A 16,080-nucleotide genomic window follows, 5' to 3' on the forward strand; every position below is an offset into this window, starting at 1 on the left:
GGGGGCTAAGATACTCTTCTGCTCTAATGCTTCATTTGCCAACTAATTTATTTCAATAAAGTTTTTAGAATTGCTTCTGTGAGTTTTGTTCTTGTCTTCCGTAAGCCACTTTGTCCTCAAAAGTAGATGTTGGTGGCTTTTAAGTATACCCACCCTTTCTCTTCTGAACCCCCCCCCCCCCAAGGCATTGGGTGAACCCTGCAGGGTGACCAGGGAGGAAAGACTCCACTGGCCTAGCACATACTTGGGCAGGAGAGCCGCCCCCGTTGCTTGCCCCAGGCTGTTGGCAACCCTGATAGGCCACAGCAGCTGCCTCCCTGCAGCTGCCACCTTCCCTGCCTTGGCCAATACCTGCTAAGCGGCAGCATGAAGCAGAGTTGCCCTGGTGGGCAGCCCACAGGGTGGCACTGACCGCAATGCCCCTTGCGCTGCTGAAGTCAACTCAGCTTGGAGGGAGGCTGCTCATTGTTCTTCATCTTATTTTAAGGAGCATAGAAGCCAATATTTGGGGGGGGGGGGTACCAGGGGAGTGGAAATGAAGGATAAAAGAGTCGTCCCCAAAGACTTACACCAAAATTTAAGTCAACTGAAGTAATGCAGGAAAACTGTTCTGTGTTTCCCCCTGTGGACCAAGTGGTGAGGGCTGGAGGTGGGCCTGCGTTTGGGTGTCATTAGGCAGGAATTTGACCATCACTTCCCTGTCCTGGGTTAGAATCCTGATACAAAACCTGCTCGGCTAGTTAAACCCCCTTCTCTCCCCACCCACCCTTCTTTCTGACAGAAAAGCCAGTGGGGAAGGGGTGGGTGGGTGTTTCCAGGTTTGGGGGCCTCCTGCACTTTCAAGGTTTGGAGTGCTTCTTTCTTAACTCTGGGAATATCTGCCATCTGATGCCGTTCTCCTCCTCCTCCTCCTCCTCCTCCTCCTCCTCCCCAATATTAATCCGCCAGAGATCTCACTAAAACAGCAGCAAATGGCTGACGAGCACAGAAGGGCTTCATTGTCCCCCCTCCTTCCACCAGCCATCTCCCCCCTCCCCAAAAAGCAGCAGCATCAAGTCAGCCTCAGAACAACATGATTGCAGCGTCCCCCCGCCTCCCCCCACCGTGGCTTGCATTAGTATTCATAGTGCATCTGACTCCAGAGAGGATTAATAGACTCTGATGCCTAATATCCTGGAGAACAATTAATTTGCCCACAGTTTTGTCATGGTTGAAAGTCAAATGCTGGAACCGATCGATGGAGGGAGAACAGCCATGCTGAAGCAGTGCAGCCTTCTGCTGGAGCTGAATTTTAATTTCCCCAACGCTTCCTGCCATGCCCCCGCCAGCCCCCACCATGCCCCCACAGCTTATTTTCTCTTCTTTTCAGTCTCTTTTTTTAAAAAGCCCCTTGGATATTACAGTCTTGCAGATTTCAGGCAAGATCAAAGGTGGACAAAGAAGAAGTGGAGATCCCCGCCCCCTGCCTGGCCCAATGGAAACCATTGGGAGCCTTCTGCCATTTTCTAAGAGATGCCCAAATGACTGGGGTGGGGGAAGCAGGATGCCTGCAGCACGAAGCCTGGGGCTGCTCTCCCTCAGGTGGCCCTTGGGTGCATCACCTGTGCTTGGGCTCCTCTTCTTCTGGCTTGCAGGTGCTGTTTTTCATTTGCGGGACCTGGGACCAGCAAGGTCTGGCAGACACCTGGAAGGTGGGTTCACATGTGCAGCCCTAAGCCAAGCTTGTCACCGCAGAAAGAAATCTGGGCTCAGCCACCCTGCGGGAGGCGCTTTCCCCCTTCCCAGCCAGGTGCGCCTCAAGTGCTGCTGCCAGCCAAGGACAGCCATCCACCTTTCTCCTGGGGGCAGGAGCCGCTGCGCAGGAGCTCTGCCCTCCCCACAAAGGGGCCCCTCTGGTTGCATCACACCTTCTGCGGCTTCCATCCTACCCAGGAAATTTGCTCTAATGCACTCCAGGCCCACCCCTCATTCTTCCAAAAGCAAGCCCCCACCCTCCATTTCTGCAATGCAACAGACAGGACTCCCACACAAATGGGGGCTCAGCTGGGGCCAATGATGGCCACTGTCACTCCAGGGCACTTGAAGGTGTTCAGCTTCATTGCTTGTTTGTTTGTTTATGCATCCATCACTTTTTTTGGGGGGGGGGGGTATCAAAGTAACTTACAAGTTTAGAAAATATATAATAAAATAGCCAAAAGCAATAAAACTACCCAGAATACTGAAGGTGTTCTCTCACCAACAACCAGTGACCACGAGAGCAGCCTTTCCCACCCAGCTAAAAGAGGAAGAACACGCCCAGGGTTTTGTTTTGTTTTCTAATAGGCAACATCACACATCTCAGGAGCAAAGTGCTGATAAATGTGTATAACCAGAAAAACTCTGAGGGCTAGTGGCTGGGGGTGGGGGAGAGAAGAAAGCATACAATATTAAGAAATAGTCCAGAAATTCTCTGGAGGGGCCACATATCTTGGTATGAACCTGCTGTTCACTAGACATAAAGCAATCTCCTTTCATAGAATCATAGAGTTGGAAGAGACCACAAGGGCCATCGAGTCCAACCCCCTGCCAAGCAGGAAACACCATCAGAGCACTCCTGACATATGGTTGTCAAGCCTCTGCTTAAAGACCTCCAAAGAAGGAGACTCCACCACACTCCTTGGCAGCAAATTCCACTGTCGAACAGCTCTTACTGTCAGGAAGTTCTTCCTAATGTTTAGGTGGAATCTTCTTTCTTGTAGTTTGGATCCATTGCTCCGTGTCCGCTTCTCTGGAGCAGCAGAAAACAACCTTTCTCCCTCCTCTATGTGACATCCTTTTATATATTTGAACATGGCTATCATATCACCCCTTAACCTCCTCTTCTCCAGGCTAAACATGCCCAGCTCCCTTAGCCATTCCTCATAAGGCATCGTTTCCAGGCCTTTGACCATTTTGGTTGCCCTCCTCTGGACACGTTCCAGTTTGTCAGTGTCCTTCTTGAACTGTGGTGCCCAGAACTGGACACAGTACTCCAGGTGAGGTCTGACCAGAGCAGAATACAGTGGCACTATTACTTCCCTTGATCTAGATGCTATACTCCTATTGATGCAGCCCAGAATTGCACTGGCTTTTTTAGTTGCCGCGTCACACTGTTGGCTCATGTCAAGTTTGTGGTCATCCAAGACTCCTAGATCCTTTTCTCATGTACTGCTCTCAAGCCAGGTTCTCCCTGTTAAAATTCATCTTGTTTGTTTTGGCCCAGTTCTCTAATCTGTCAAGGTCGTTTTGAAGTGTGATCCTGTCCTCTGGGGTGTTAGCCACCCCTCCCAGTTTGGTGTCATCTGCAAATTTGATCAGGATGCCCTTGAGTCCATCATCCAAGTCGTTGATAAAGATGTTGAATAAGACCGGGCCCAAGACAGAACCCTGTGGCACCCCACTAGTCACTCTTCTCCAGGATGAAGAGGAACCATTGATGAGCACCCTTCGGGTTCGGTCAGTCAGCCAGTTACAAATCCACTGAGTGGTAGCATAGTCAAGACCGCATTTTACCAGCTTCTTTACAAGAATATCATGGGGCACCTTGTCAAATGCCTTGCTGAAATCAAGGTAGGCTACATCCACTGTGTTCCCTTCATCTACCAGGCTTGTAATTCTGTCAAAAAACGAGATCAGGTTAGTCTGACATGACTTATTTTTCAGAAATCCATGCTGACTATTGGTGATCACAGCATTCCTTTCTAGGTGCTCACAGACTGTTTGCTTAATGATCTGCTCCAGAATCTTCCCTGGTATTGATGTCAGACTGACTGGGCGGTAATTATTTGGGTCCTCTCTTTTCCCCTTTTTGAAAATAGGGACAACATTTGCCCTCCTCCAGTCTGCTGGGACTTTGCCTGTTCTCCAGGAATTCTCAAAGATGACTGCCAGTGGTTCTGAGATCACATCTGCCAGTTCTTTTAATACTCTTGGATGCAGTTCATCTGGCCCTGGAGACTTGAATACATCTAGACTAGCCAAGTATTCTTGTACTATCTCCTTAGTTATTCTGGGCTGTGTTTCCTCTGCTGAATCATTTGCTCCAAATTCTTCAGGTCGGGCATTGTTTTCTTTATCGGAGAAGACTGAGGCAAAGAAGGCATTGAGGAGTTCAGCCCTTTCTCTGTCCCCTGTTTGCATTTCACCATCTTCTCCTCTGAGTGACCCCACTGTTTCTTTGTTCTTCCTTTTGCTACGAACATACCCATAAAAGCCTTTTTTGTTGCTTTTAACCTCTCTAGCAAGCCTGAGTTCATTTTGTGCTTTAGCTTTTCTGACTTTGTGTCTACACGTGCTGGCTATTTGTTTGAATTCCTCTTTGGTGGTTTCCCCCCTTTCCCATTTTTTGTACACATCCTTTTTTAATCTTAACTCAGTTAAAAGTTCTTTGGATAGCCACCCTGGCTTCTTTAGGCACCTTCCATGTTTCCGTCTCATTGGTATTGCCTGAAGTTGTGCTTTTACTATCTCCCTCTTAACAAACTCCCAGCCATCATGAACTCCCTTTCCTTTTAGTATTACTGTCCATGGGATCTGTAATGGGTTTAGGGGTTGCTCGTGCGTAAGTTGCCGCCACTCCTGGCTAGGTTATCTGGTTAACCCTTTCTGACTGAACAGCTTCCAGCATCGTGACTGTCTCAGTCGCTGGCAGAATCCATCAGTGGGCGTTTCTTAAACCTTTTCCAGCATAAAAGTTGTTTGACGCCAAGTCTCCTCCTACTCTCCCTGCGCGGAAGTCTTCTGCGCAGGGAGGGTGTGGGCAGCGGAGTACCCGTACTCTCTCCGCTGGTCTCCAGCGAAGAGTCTTGGAGCCTCCTCCCCGATTCCCCCACCTGCCCCCCTTCTCCACTGGTGTTACGCTGATTTCCTTCCCCAGCAGATGGGCTGCCTCTCTCCCTACTGGGACCCTCTCCTGCATCCCTTTGGAGCCTTCCCTCCGCCTCTAGCTCCGATGGCAGTTCCCTGACAGGATCTCACCCAGCACTTCCCTAAGTTTTATGAAGTCGGCTTTCTTAAAGTCAAGAAATTGAGTCCTAGTATGCTTGGCTGCTCCTTTCCGCTGTATAGTAAACTTCAGAAGAGCATGATCACTCACGCCTAATGATCCTTCCACTTCTACCCCACTAACCAGGTCATCAACATTGGTTAGGACCAGATCTAAAATGGCTGTTCCTCTTGTTGCTTCTCCCACTTTCTGGACAATGAAGTTGTCTGCAAGGCCAGTGATCCTCTCAAGGCCTTTATCTTCTCATATTCAGATCCAGAAGGCCTGGTGCTGGGAGCTGATTGGGGACTACAGCAGCTGGTCTAAAATGAGATCTTGGCATTGTTTTATTTTTAATCTGTGCTGTTATTTATATTTTAAAAATAGTCTGTTCCTGGAAGATCTGGGCCTGCCTGGCCTGTGGCCCTTGGTCTCCGTCCAGCATCTCATGGGATCTGCTCCGGAAGAGGCTGCGGGAGCCCAGCGCCCCTGGCCGTTGGCCATGCAGGGGATGTGGGGAGCCCCAACAACAGCATTGGGCAAGCGGGGGGCACCACCAGGCCCAGATCCAGACCTTTAGAGGCCCTAAGCACTGAAGAGATTATGATACCCCCCCCCCCCACTGATATGTAATTCAAATTCAAAGTAATACTGAGCTGTAAAGGAAAATCTTGCTTTTTGAAATGATGCAAACGGGGGCACTGGATATATTATTATTATTATTATTATTATTATTATTATTATTATTATTTATACTCCGCCCTCCCCAGCCAAGGCCAGGCTCAGGGCGGCTAACAAGCAATATTAAAAACAAGTTGAATGATTACAACTTAAAAACAAAATTAAAATACAACATTAAAATATTGAAACATTAAAATATTAAAATGTAGCCTTATCGCAGGAGGAGAAAGGAAAAGAAAAAAGAAAGAGAGGGAGGGAATCAAACTGGCTCCAAGCCAAAGGCCAGGCGGAACAACTCTGTCTTACAGGCCCTGTGGAAAGAAATCAGATCCTGCAGGGCCCTGGTCTCATGAGGCAGAGCGTTCCACCAGGCCGGGGCCAGTGTTGAAAAGGCCCTGGCTCTGGTTGAAGCCAATCTAACTTCCTTAGGGCCTGGGACCACTAGGGTGTTGCTATTTATGGACCTTGAGGCTCTCCGTGGGGCATACCAGGAGAGGTGGTCCTGTAGGTACAAGGGTCCTAGGCCGTGAAGGGCTTTAAAGGTCAAAAGCAGCACCTTAAATCTGACCCTGTACTCCACCGGAAGCCAGTGCAGTTGGTCAAGCACTGGATGAATGTGATCCCATGGCAGAGACCCCATGAGGAGCCTCACTGCAGCATTCTGCACCCGCTGGAGTTTCTGGGACAGCTTCAAGGGCAGCCCCGCGTAGAGTGAATTACAGTAGTCAAGCCTGGAGGTGACCGTTGCATGGATCACTGTGGCCAGGTCGGGGCAGCAAAGGTAAAGGACCAACCGCTTGATGCGGCGAAGGTGGAAAAATGTCGCCTTGGCTGTTGCTGTAACCTGCACCTCCATGGAGAGGGAGGCGTCAAGGATTACACCCAAACTGTTAACGGAAGGCAATGGCACTAATTGGGCCCCCGCAAGAGAAGGGAGTTGGTCCCTCATCCCCATGCCATTCTGACCCAGCCATAGGACCTCTGTCTTTGAAGGATTTAGTTTCAATCGGCTCCCACGAAACCATCCAGCCACAGCTTCCAAGCATCTGGTCAGTGTGTTCGGGGCTGAGTCGGTGTGGCCATCCATCAGCAGATAGAGCTGAGTGTCATCAGCATATTGGTGACAGCCCAGCCCAAAGCTCCGGACAATCTGGGCAAGGGGGCGCATAAAGATGTTAAAAAGCATCGGGGAGAGGATTGCGCCGTGTGGCACTCCACACACCAAGGAGTGGCGTGACGACATCTCCCTCCCTAGCGCCATCCTCTGTCCTCGACCAGAGATAAAAGAGCACAGCCAGGTACGGGCTATGCCCTGTATCCCCACATGGGCGAGGCGGTGGTCCAGAAGATCATGATCGACCATGTCAAAGGCCGCTGACAAATCTAAAAGGATCAGCAGTCCTGACCCGCTTCGATCCAGTTGTCTACAGCGATCATCTGTTAGGGCAACCAGAGCCGTCTCGGTCCCAAAACCAGGACGGAAACTGGACTGAAATGGATCTAAAGCCGATGTTTCCTCCAGAAACTTGCCAAATTGTTCAGCAACCACTCTCTCAATTACCGTACCCAGATATGGAAGACTTGAAACTGGGCGGTAATTGGATACGTCTAAGGGATCTAGTGAAGTTTTCTTTAAGAGTGGACACACCACTGCTTCCTTCAGTTCCCCTGGAAATGTCCCCGTGCCAAGGGACAAATTGATAATTTCAACCAGGGGGGTCCGTGTGACATCTTGACACTCCCTAATCAGCCAAGATGGGCACGGATTAAGGAGGCAGGTGGTGGAATCTATCCACATCAGCAGGGAGTATCCGATCAAAATGGTCCAACACTGGACCTGAAGTCAGTCGAGGGGCCTCCAGTTCAGTCACTGTATCTAAATTGGCAGGGAGGTCACGGCGGAGCAACAGGACTTTCTCCGCAAAAAAGCTCACGAATGCCTCACAGCTATGGGTCGAATTTGTGCTTAAATTTGGTTGTCCTCCTAAGGACATTATCAACCTAATTATTCTAAAAAGTTGTGCCGGGTGAGAGCTAGTGGATGCAATGGAAGCTGTGAAGTAAGATTTCTTAGCAGCTTTCTTAGCCATCTCATAGAAGGGGCTTCACGTCCCCCCATATTTTGGGTTGGAGGCTGTGCCCCCCAATATTGAGGGGACCGCACCCCCCCCACTGCTGCTGGGTGGCCTCCACACACCCCAGCCCCAGCCTCCACCTGGCAGCCTGGGAACCAGGCAGGGGCTGGGACAAGCAAAGGGGCCCCATCAATGTGGGGGGCAAGTTGGCGCCCCTGGATGCGAAACTTACATGTATGCTGAAATGTACATGCAAGTATGTTGTATGCAACACAGGACAAGATCTGATTTCGATCTATGTTAGTAGCACATCCCACTGGCTTCAATGGGAAATAGTAATAAAAAGAGAACAGAAAAAGGATGCACAATGGGGTGTAAGGAAGCCTCACCAAGTTATGATGTTTCCCCTTATGGCTACTGTTTCAATGTTCCCTCTCTCCCCCACCTCTCTCTCGTGTCCAGTTCTTTAAAGGAACACCTCATTTTCCTTACTGCCCCTGCATTGTGGCTGCCCTCAGTGCATGCTGGGTAATAAGCAGCTCCGGGCACTCATTCCCTTCCTCGATGGGAGCTGGAGGGGGTCGTATGAGGGGGAGACACACACCCCCCCCCCGGAGCACATGCAGGGTGGGGTCTTTTCCATCCCCATTAGCCGGGATGATGAAGCCCAAGTGCCAGGAACCATCCCCCCTCCCCCCTCCGCTTGAAAGAGCTTGGCTTTTGAGGTTTAATTGCGGCCTTCTCCAAATGGGTGCAGCCAGCTAATCAATAGATCTGGGACATTAGAATTGTTAATGTGAACCCTGGATTTGAATTTAAGTGCAGCCCTAATTTAATCGTTTTGAAATTGGAATAGTGCATCTGAGCCATTAGGTCCTTCCCGCCCCCGCCCCCGGCTGTGCTCCTGAGATTCAGCCCTTGCTGAGACCAAGAGACCGATGGGAGTAGACCTGCCAACTCTTCCAAGCCCAAGAGACTCTTTCCCTTGTTTCTGCAACTTAAAATATGGCTATGGGAACCAGGATGGGTCAGTCAAAATCAAATTTTAAAGCACTTTTTTTAAAAAACAACAACCATTAGATGTTCCATTGACCATACTTTACAGCTGAGCTGTGGTGACAGGGTGGGTGCTCGGAGCAGGCCAGCAGTAACGCACACGGCTTCAGTGAAGTTAATTCTTTATTCAAAGAAAGAAGACAGCCCAGGAGGCCAGGCCTAGTGAGCACAGCAACTCTTCCTGGTGAAACTTGCCCCTGTGAAGCAGTTGTGGGGAGCGAAGATCCCTGCCTTCGTTCAGCTCCCTAAGGCTCCTGGTGCCCCAGGTCCTTCCCAAGCAATCTGAGGCTCTGTCGCCTTGTCTGCCTCTGCTCCACCCTCTCCATACCTCTTTGGGTTCTGGGAGACCAGGAGGAGGAAAGCTGGTTGCAGCAGGTAAGGGAGACCCCCCCCCCGCCAGCTTCTTCAGCAGTCTGCCTCATCTGTGCCTCTTGGCTCATAAATGATTCCCCTGCGGTTTAAGGCAGCCCCTCTCTTCCATCAAAGGAGCGGGTGCCATGATTGTTGGTGTGCCTGCAGGAAACTGGGGTCCATATTCTTCTCTCCCAATGAAAATCAGGCTGGTGCTTGGGCATATAATTATGAGAGGGATGATGGCTGCGGTGATGGAGCTCATCTGTCAGCAGGCAACATAATTCCTAAACTGTCTCTCCTGCTCCACCACCTAGATGCAAATTAACACAAGAAGATGGACACATTGGCCATGCACCCCCCTCCACCAACTGTGCTTGCAGAAACATCAGCACACGCACGACCATTCACACACCAATGCAGCCTGGCTGGCACAGTGACAGATCCCTTCATGAGGGATAAAGCTTGGGCGCCTGCCTTGTTGCTGCCTCTCTAGCACCAATTCTGCATCGCCTGTGTGGAGATCCAGGGATCCAAGGAAAGCCAGGCAGGGTCCAGGCCAGGCTTCCATTGACTGACCTGCTGCCAGACTGGTCCTGAAGCTGCAACCAACCTTGTTCCTAAAGTGGAATTCCACCTGGGTGTTGTGGGTGGGATTGTTCTTCCTCAGGCCAAGCAGTTTCCCAGAAATGCCAACGAGCCGCAGGAGGACTGGCAATCGGGGAGCGGGGTCGCACACCTGCCCTGCCCTTCTGAAAGGTTCTGCTGCAGGAGCTGAAATGCAGCATCTGGAAACGGTGCCTGTGCTAATAATAATAATAATAATAATAATAATAATAATAATAATAATATGCTGCTTATCTGACTGCATTGCCCCAGCCACTTCGGGCAGCTTCCAACAAATTATAAAACCACAGCGAAGGTTCTACCCTGAATTTGTATCTTTTAAATGGGGTTACAAATGTTTTTCACCCTAGAAAGCAGGTGCTGACTTTTGTCTCCCCTGGACTAGGAATGAGTGGACATCTCCTTCTCCTTATAGGTTAGGGTTTTCTGAAACACATTTTAAATCAACTTTTGTGATCTTTAGGCACCAGGCAAAAACATTCCTTTTCTCCCAGGCTAATTAAACAACCTATGGCCTTTTAAACAGCAGTGAGGGATATTGTTTTTGTTAGTTATTGTGGTATGTATTTTTGTGTTTTTATATTGTAAACCACTCTGTGATCTTCCTATGAAGGGCATTATAGAAATTGAATACATCATTATAATAATACCCAAACCTTATGTCTCCAAGCCTAGCAGAGGAGGAGGAGGAGGAGGGTTGCACGTGGTCCTGAGTGTTTTGTTGCCGTTGTTTCGCTGAGGTTCCCATTTGTTCTCCAGCGCAGGCTCCTTCCTTTGTGGCTTCCCTCCAGAGCACAGAAGTGGCCACGGTAGTTGTTCTCCTGTCCTTCGTCCAGGAGCCATTCCCATTTCTAGGCCCAGAGGGAGAGAACCAAGCACACAGTTCACCTTGGCCTCTGGGCTTCCCCTCGCTTGGTCTGCAAACTCCTCCAGCCACCCCAGTGGCAAGGGAGGAGGATGTGGGGAACTTTGGAAAAATTCCAACATTCCAACCCTAAAGGCTGAGGAAACAGGAAGCCAGTGAGAAGCCTGCCTCTTTGGTCATGTTGATAGGAAACATGTTGGCTTCAAGGAAAGGAAGGGAAGGGAAGGGAAGGGAAGGGGGGATTGTTCAAAAGCTCAGGACAATCTCTCTCCCCCTCAAAACCATCCTGTGAAATCGTAGGCTTAGGCCAGGACTATCTTGAGGACCATATTCTCCCCTATGAACCTGCCCAGGCTCTGAGATCATCCTGTGAGCTCTTCTCTCAGTGCTGCTAACTTCACCAGCCCCCTTGATGGGGCCTTCTTGGTGGCTGCTCCCTGGCAACAGGGGAACTCCCTCCCAAGAGAAGCTAGACTGCAGCTTCATCCACAACTCCACTTGCCCAACTGCTTCTACCTGGGAAAACACTCTTTGTCGCTGAATCAGAGCAAATGGCAATCAGGTTTTCTGTGACTTGACTTTTGCTTCAATTCATAGGTAAAAAATGAGTTTCCCTGGGGAAAGTGGAAAACCTCTCAGAGCCGTGCTTCCTAGGCACAGGACAAGCCTGTCTCCCTCCTTTTTGTCCTTCCACTGGTGGGTGAAGACTTCTTCTGACAGGATTTTAGCAATGAACTGTTTTTCAAGGAAAAGGCTTAATAGTGCTGTGTTTATTATCTGTGTTTTAGTAGATTTGCTTCTTATATTGCTTTAATTCAGTTTAATTACTTTTGAAAGATTAGCTTTTATATGTTTCCAGCTTTTAGCATTTTATCTATGTTGTTTTAATTTGTGTAAGCCGCCTTGGTCTGGGGAAAAGGCAGAATAGAAGATGATGATGATGATGATGATGATAACATAATGTGGCCATGCCAGGCTCCTCTTTGTTTGTTTTTTTTAAAATAATATTTATTAAAGTTTCAAAGGGGGGAAAAATCACATTAATAAAAGATTAAAAAAAAGAAAGTTAACAATAAAAAAGAAAAATACAAAGTAGAAAAAGAAAAAAAACAGTTAAAAACAATTCCATCTTTTCCTCACTTCTTTTACGTTTACTTGTTTCCCGGACCTCCTCATACCTCCCTCTTTTGTATTCCAATTCAATTTGTTAATCCAACAATTCCTTTCCCTCCTTTTTAATCCTAATCCTTAATCTTGATATATTGTAACATTAGATTTTTACATATTAAAAACCAATTTTTCCATATTCTTTTGTACCTATACAGCTAGAAACCACTTAACTTCAATCCAACATCATTCTAACATTCATTAATTTTGCAATATTTCTGTAAATAGTCTTTAAATTTCTTCCAGTCTTCTTCCACCGACTCTTCTCCCTGGTCACGGATTCTGCCAGTCATTTCTGCCAATTCCATATAGTCCATTAATTTCATCTGCCATTCCTCCAGTGTGGGTAAGTCTTGTGTCTTCCAATGCTTTGCAATGAGTATTCTTGCTGCTGTTGTAGCATACATAAAGAAAGTTCTGTCCTTTTTTAACACCGATTGGCCGACTATGCCCAGGAGAAAGGCCTCTGGTTTCTTCAAGAAGGTATATTTAAATACCTTTTTTAGTTCATTATATATCATCTCCCAGAAAGCCTTAATCTTTGGGCACGTCCACCAAAGGTGAAAAAATGTACCTTCAGTTTCTTTACATTTCCAACATTTATTATCAGGCACATGATAGATTTTAGCAAGCTTGACTGGGGTTATGTACCACCTGTATATCATTTTCATAATATTTTCTCTTAAGGCATTACATGCCGTAAATTTCATACCTGTGGTCCACAACTGTTCCCAGTCAGCAAACATAATATTATGTCCAACATCTTGTGCCCATTTAATCATAGCAGATTTCACCGTTTCATCCTGAGTATTCCATTTCAACAGCAAGTTATACATCTTTAACAAAATTTTAGTTTTGGGTTCTAACAATTCTGTTTCTAATTTTGATTTTTCCACCTGGAAGCCGATTTTCTTGTCCAAATTGTATGCCTCCATTATCTGATAATAATGAAGCCAGTCTCGCACTTTGTTTTTTAGTTTTTCAAAACTCTGCAGTTTCAGCCCAGGCTCCTCTTTGACTCTCCCTCCTACAGAGCTTCCTCTCTCCTCCTGGGAGACATTCCAAGGTGGTCTTCCTTCCTCCTTCCTTCGGACTGGGTGCCTCTTCTTCCTGAGGTGAATTACACATTCTAACCCCCCTCTATTGCACCATCCGTTTCTTCCCATGAGCAGGTGCAAAATATAATGTGCCTGATTTTCAAGATCTGATTAAACTGTCATAGCTCGGGAGTCACCTCAATAACTCCTCCTGTCAGGAAGGAGCTGCTTATTATGGCCTTGCACCCTGCGATGCTGGAGATAAGGGCCTGGCGGAGGCATTTCAATTACAGCCCCCCACCCCCACCCTTGCCATGGTCTTGGCAGGATTTGTCTATTGAAATGGGAAGCTGCAAAGGCTGAGGGTCACCTGGGGGCCTTTTGGGGTGAAGTTTCAAGCACAGCACCCAACACACACGTGTTCCTTGTGCAAAGAACACCAGCGGCAGGTGGAGAGGTGGGCTTTGCCAGGTGCTATTGCCTGCCTTCATTGCACCCTTCCCAGATCTCATTCTCTCTCTCCTGTACTCAATCCAGTTGTTTTATTTCACTGGACAGTGGCTTCAAATCCTTCCAGCCCTCTCTATTTGGGAGTAAAAAGGTAAAGGTAAAGGACCCCGGATGGGAGTAGGGTCACTAGAAAGGTTTGTCAGTTACACTGAGCCTGAAGGAAAGGAGAGAAGGACAAGAGCTCAGTGACCAAGCCCAGACACCTTGCAGGCTGAAGATCCCAGCTCCTCTCTCCTGCTGCATGGCCAGTTTCAAAAGACCCACAGGATGCCGGGAAAGGGACTTGTCATCCACACTTCTGCTTGTCCCATGCCTAGAAAAGCATAAGTCTGAGCAGTTCCCCTCTTTCCCTGCTCCTTTCCCAGGGAAAACCTGCTCTTTAGTGCTACATCGGAGCAAATATAAATCTGTAGAAAACCCAAATTAATCCAACTCAGCCCCACAGAGCAGTTTCCCCTGGCAAAAACAGCAGGCTTATCCACATGGAGCTGAGCAACATATCGGAGTGCCCCCTCCCCATGAAAACCTATGTATAAAGCTGAATTGGAGCAAACAGTAATTTGGATTTTTCACAGATTGAAGTTTGCTCTGATTGAGCTTTAAAGAGCAAGTTTTCACAGGATATGCTGCAGGGCAAAAAAGTGGGGTGGCGTTCGGAGATGGAGCTTTAAATTGCAGAGCATGCCTGGAAAGAGCAGAGGAAAGGTAAGTGTGCATGAACCCCATGTTGACATTTTCGTCAAGTTATTCATCACAAGATCCCTTTCCTGATCAGCCACTGCCAGCTCAGTCCTCCTCAGAGTAGGTGTAAAGCTAGAATTTCATTTTATTTTGTTGCCCCACTGTCTGTTCCTTTATACTTGTTTGCACTGCCACATTTGCCATTTTAATTCCCATTTAACCCATTTTCGTTTGCCCTTTTTGTTTTAAACACCCTGAACAATTTGGCATAATCAAAAAACCATGCCACCTCCCTGCTCACTCTTGACTCCAGATCAATGCAACATGTCATAAAGCATCAGTTCCAGGAGAGACTCGTTCTTGTATCCCTTGGCTAAGAAGAACTGCCCATTGATCCTGCTTCCTGTTTCTTAACCAGTTTCTGACCCATTCCATGCCTCCGAAGTGAGCTCAGGAATGTTTGGTGAGCAGCTTTGTCAAAGCCTTTTTGAAAGTCCCGGAACACAACATCTCCCAGGACACCCTGTCCACATCCATATTAACTCTCTCAAAGAACTCTGGTGGGTGTTATAACTGTCCACTTTCCAGTCTTCAAGTGTGGAGGCTGACCTTAGGGACAAGTTACATTTTTTGGTTAGAAGATCTGCAATTCCACATCTGAGTTCTTTAAAAAGTCTCAAATGAATACCATCCAGACCTTGTGATTTATTCATTTTAAAGTTGTCACAGTAAGTCCTAGAACTTCCATCTCCAGCCACCCTTATTTGTTTTAGTCCCTTACGCTCTTGGGTGGATGCCATCTGGACCTGGCAATTTGTCAATTTTTAATTTGCCAATGAAGCCTAGAATGCCATCTCTTGTCATGACTCTTTGCCTCCTTTCCTCAGACTCCCTTCCTGAAAGTGTTCGCACAGGCAATGGTCTCTGCCCTGCAGCTTCTGCAGTAAAATTCATTAAGCTTCTCAGCAGTTTCCTTTTCCTCCTTTAGCATACCTTTAACTCCCTGTCACCCAAGAGGCCTTCCTGCTGTATGCATATTTTTTCAATAGTGTAATAATATGACAGTTGGTATTAATGTTTTGATGAAATGCTCCTTAAAAAAAAAACTTTCCCCCCTTTCTCCAACCGCTTTGGTCTCCTTCCCATGCACAAGTTTATGTTGCTTCTTGTTCTCCTCATTTGGGCAGGGTCCCCATTTTCTGAAGGAAGCCCTACTGTAGCAAAAGGCCTCCTATGATCTGGAATTCTCCTCCGCCTTTCCACTTTTGGCGAATACACCTGGCGCCACAGTCCCAAATCCCAGCTCAATGAGACTTCAGTGTCTCTGCTGCAGCCTAAAATTGGAGGCCCGCTGGGTTCTCTTATCACACCAGTACACAGTTAAATGTCCTAAGCAATCTTTTTTGAAGCAAAACAAGTCTTTAGAAGCAGAGGTGACCCCAGAAGTGATAAGTGAAGAGGTTCACCTGAAAGTCTGTTATCAGCTATTTGTGCCTGGCTCTGCCTCAGATTTCTCATTTCGATGTGACGGCAACTGAAAATTGGATAGATACCGCCTTCACCTCAAACAAGACTTTTTCTTTTTGTCTTCAAGGGCAGCACGAGTGCTTTACCCTCGGAGGTCACAAGGAATCCAAATGTGGCTGGGGAGGGATCTGCCTTTGCCACAGCTGGGGGATTGTGACTTAATTAGCAAAATTTTCAGGAGGAAGGAGAGGGAAGGAGAGGCAAAAGCAACACATCTTTGTGGGTGTTTTTGCCTCAAAAAAGAGGGAGAAATGTGTTGGGGCTGGGGGTTGGCAGGGTGGAGATAAAGCAAGAAAGAGAAAATGCAATTTCCAGCCCCGCTGATGGAACAATGCAGACTGAGGTGCTGCTGACTTTTGACATGCCCCCAACACTCAGAAGACGGAGCCAGAAGTGACTCTTCTTCTGGCATTTGCTACCATTTCAAGCCATTGCAGAGGCAAAAGGCAAAGCCACCCCAAGGCCCAGGAACCCTGTCAGCATTCAGGCAACGATTGTCAC

Source organism: Podarcis pityusensis (genome assembly GCF_964106645.2).
Source record: "Podarcis pityusensis genome assembly, chromosome: 16".
Lineage (NCBI taxonomy): Eukaryota > Metazoa > Chordata > Lepidosauria > Squamata > Lacertidae > Podarcis > Podarcis pityusensis.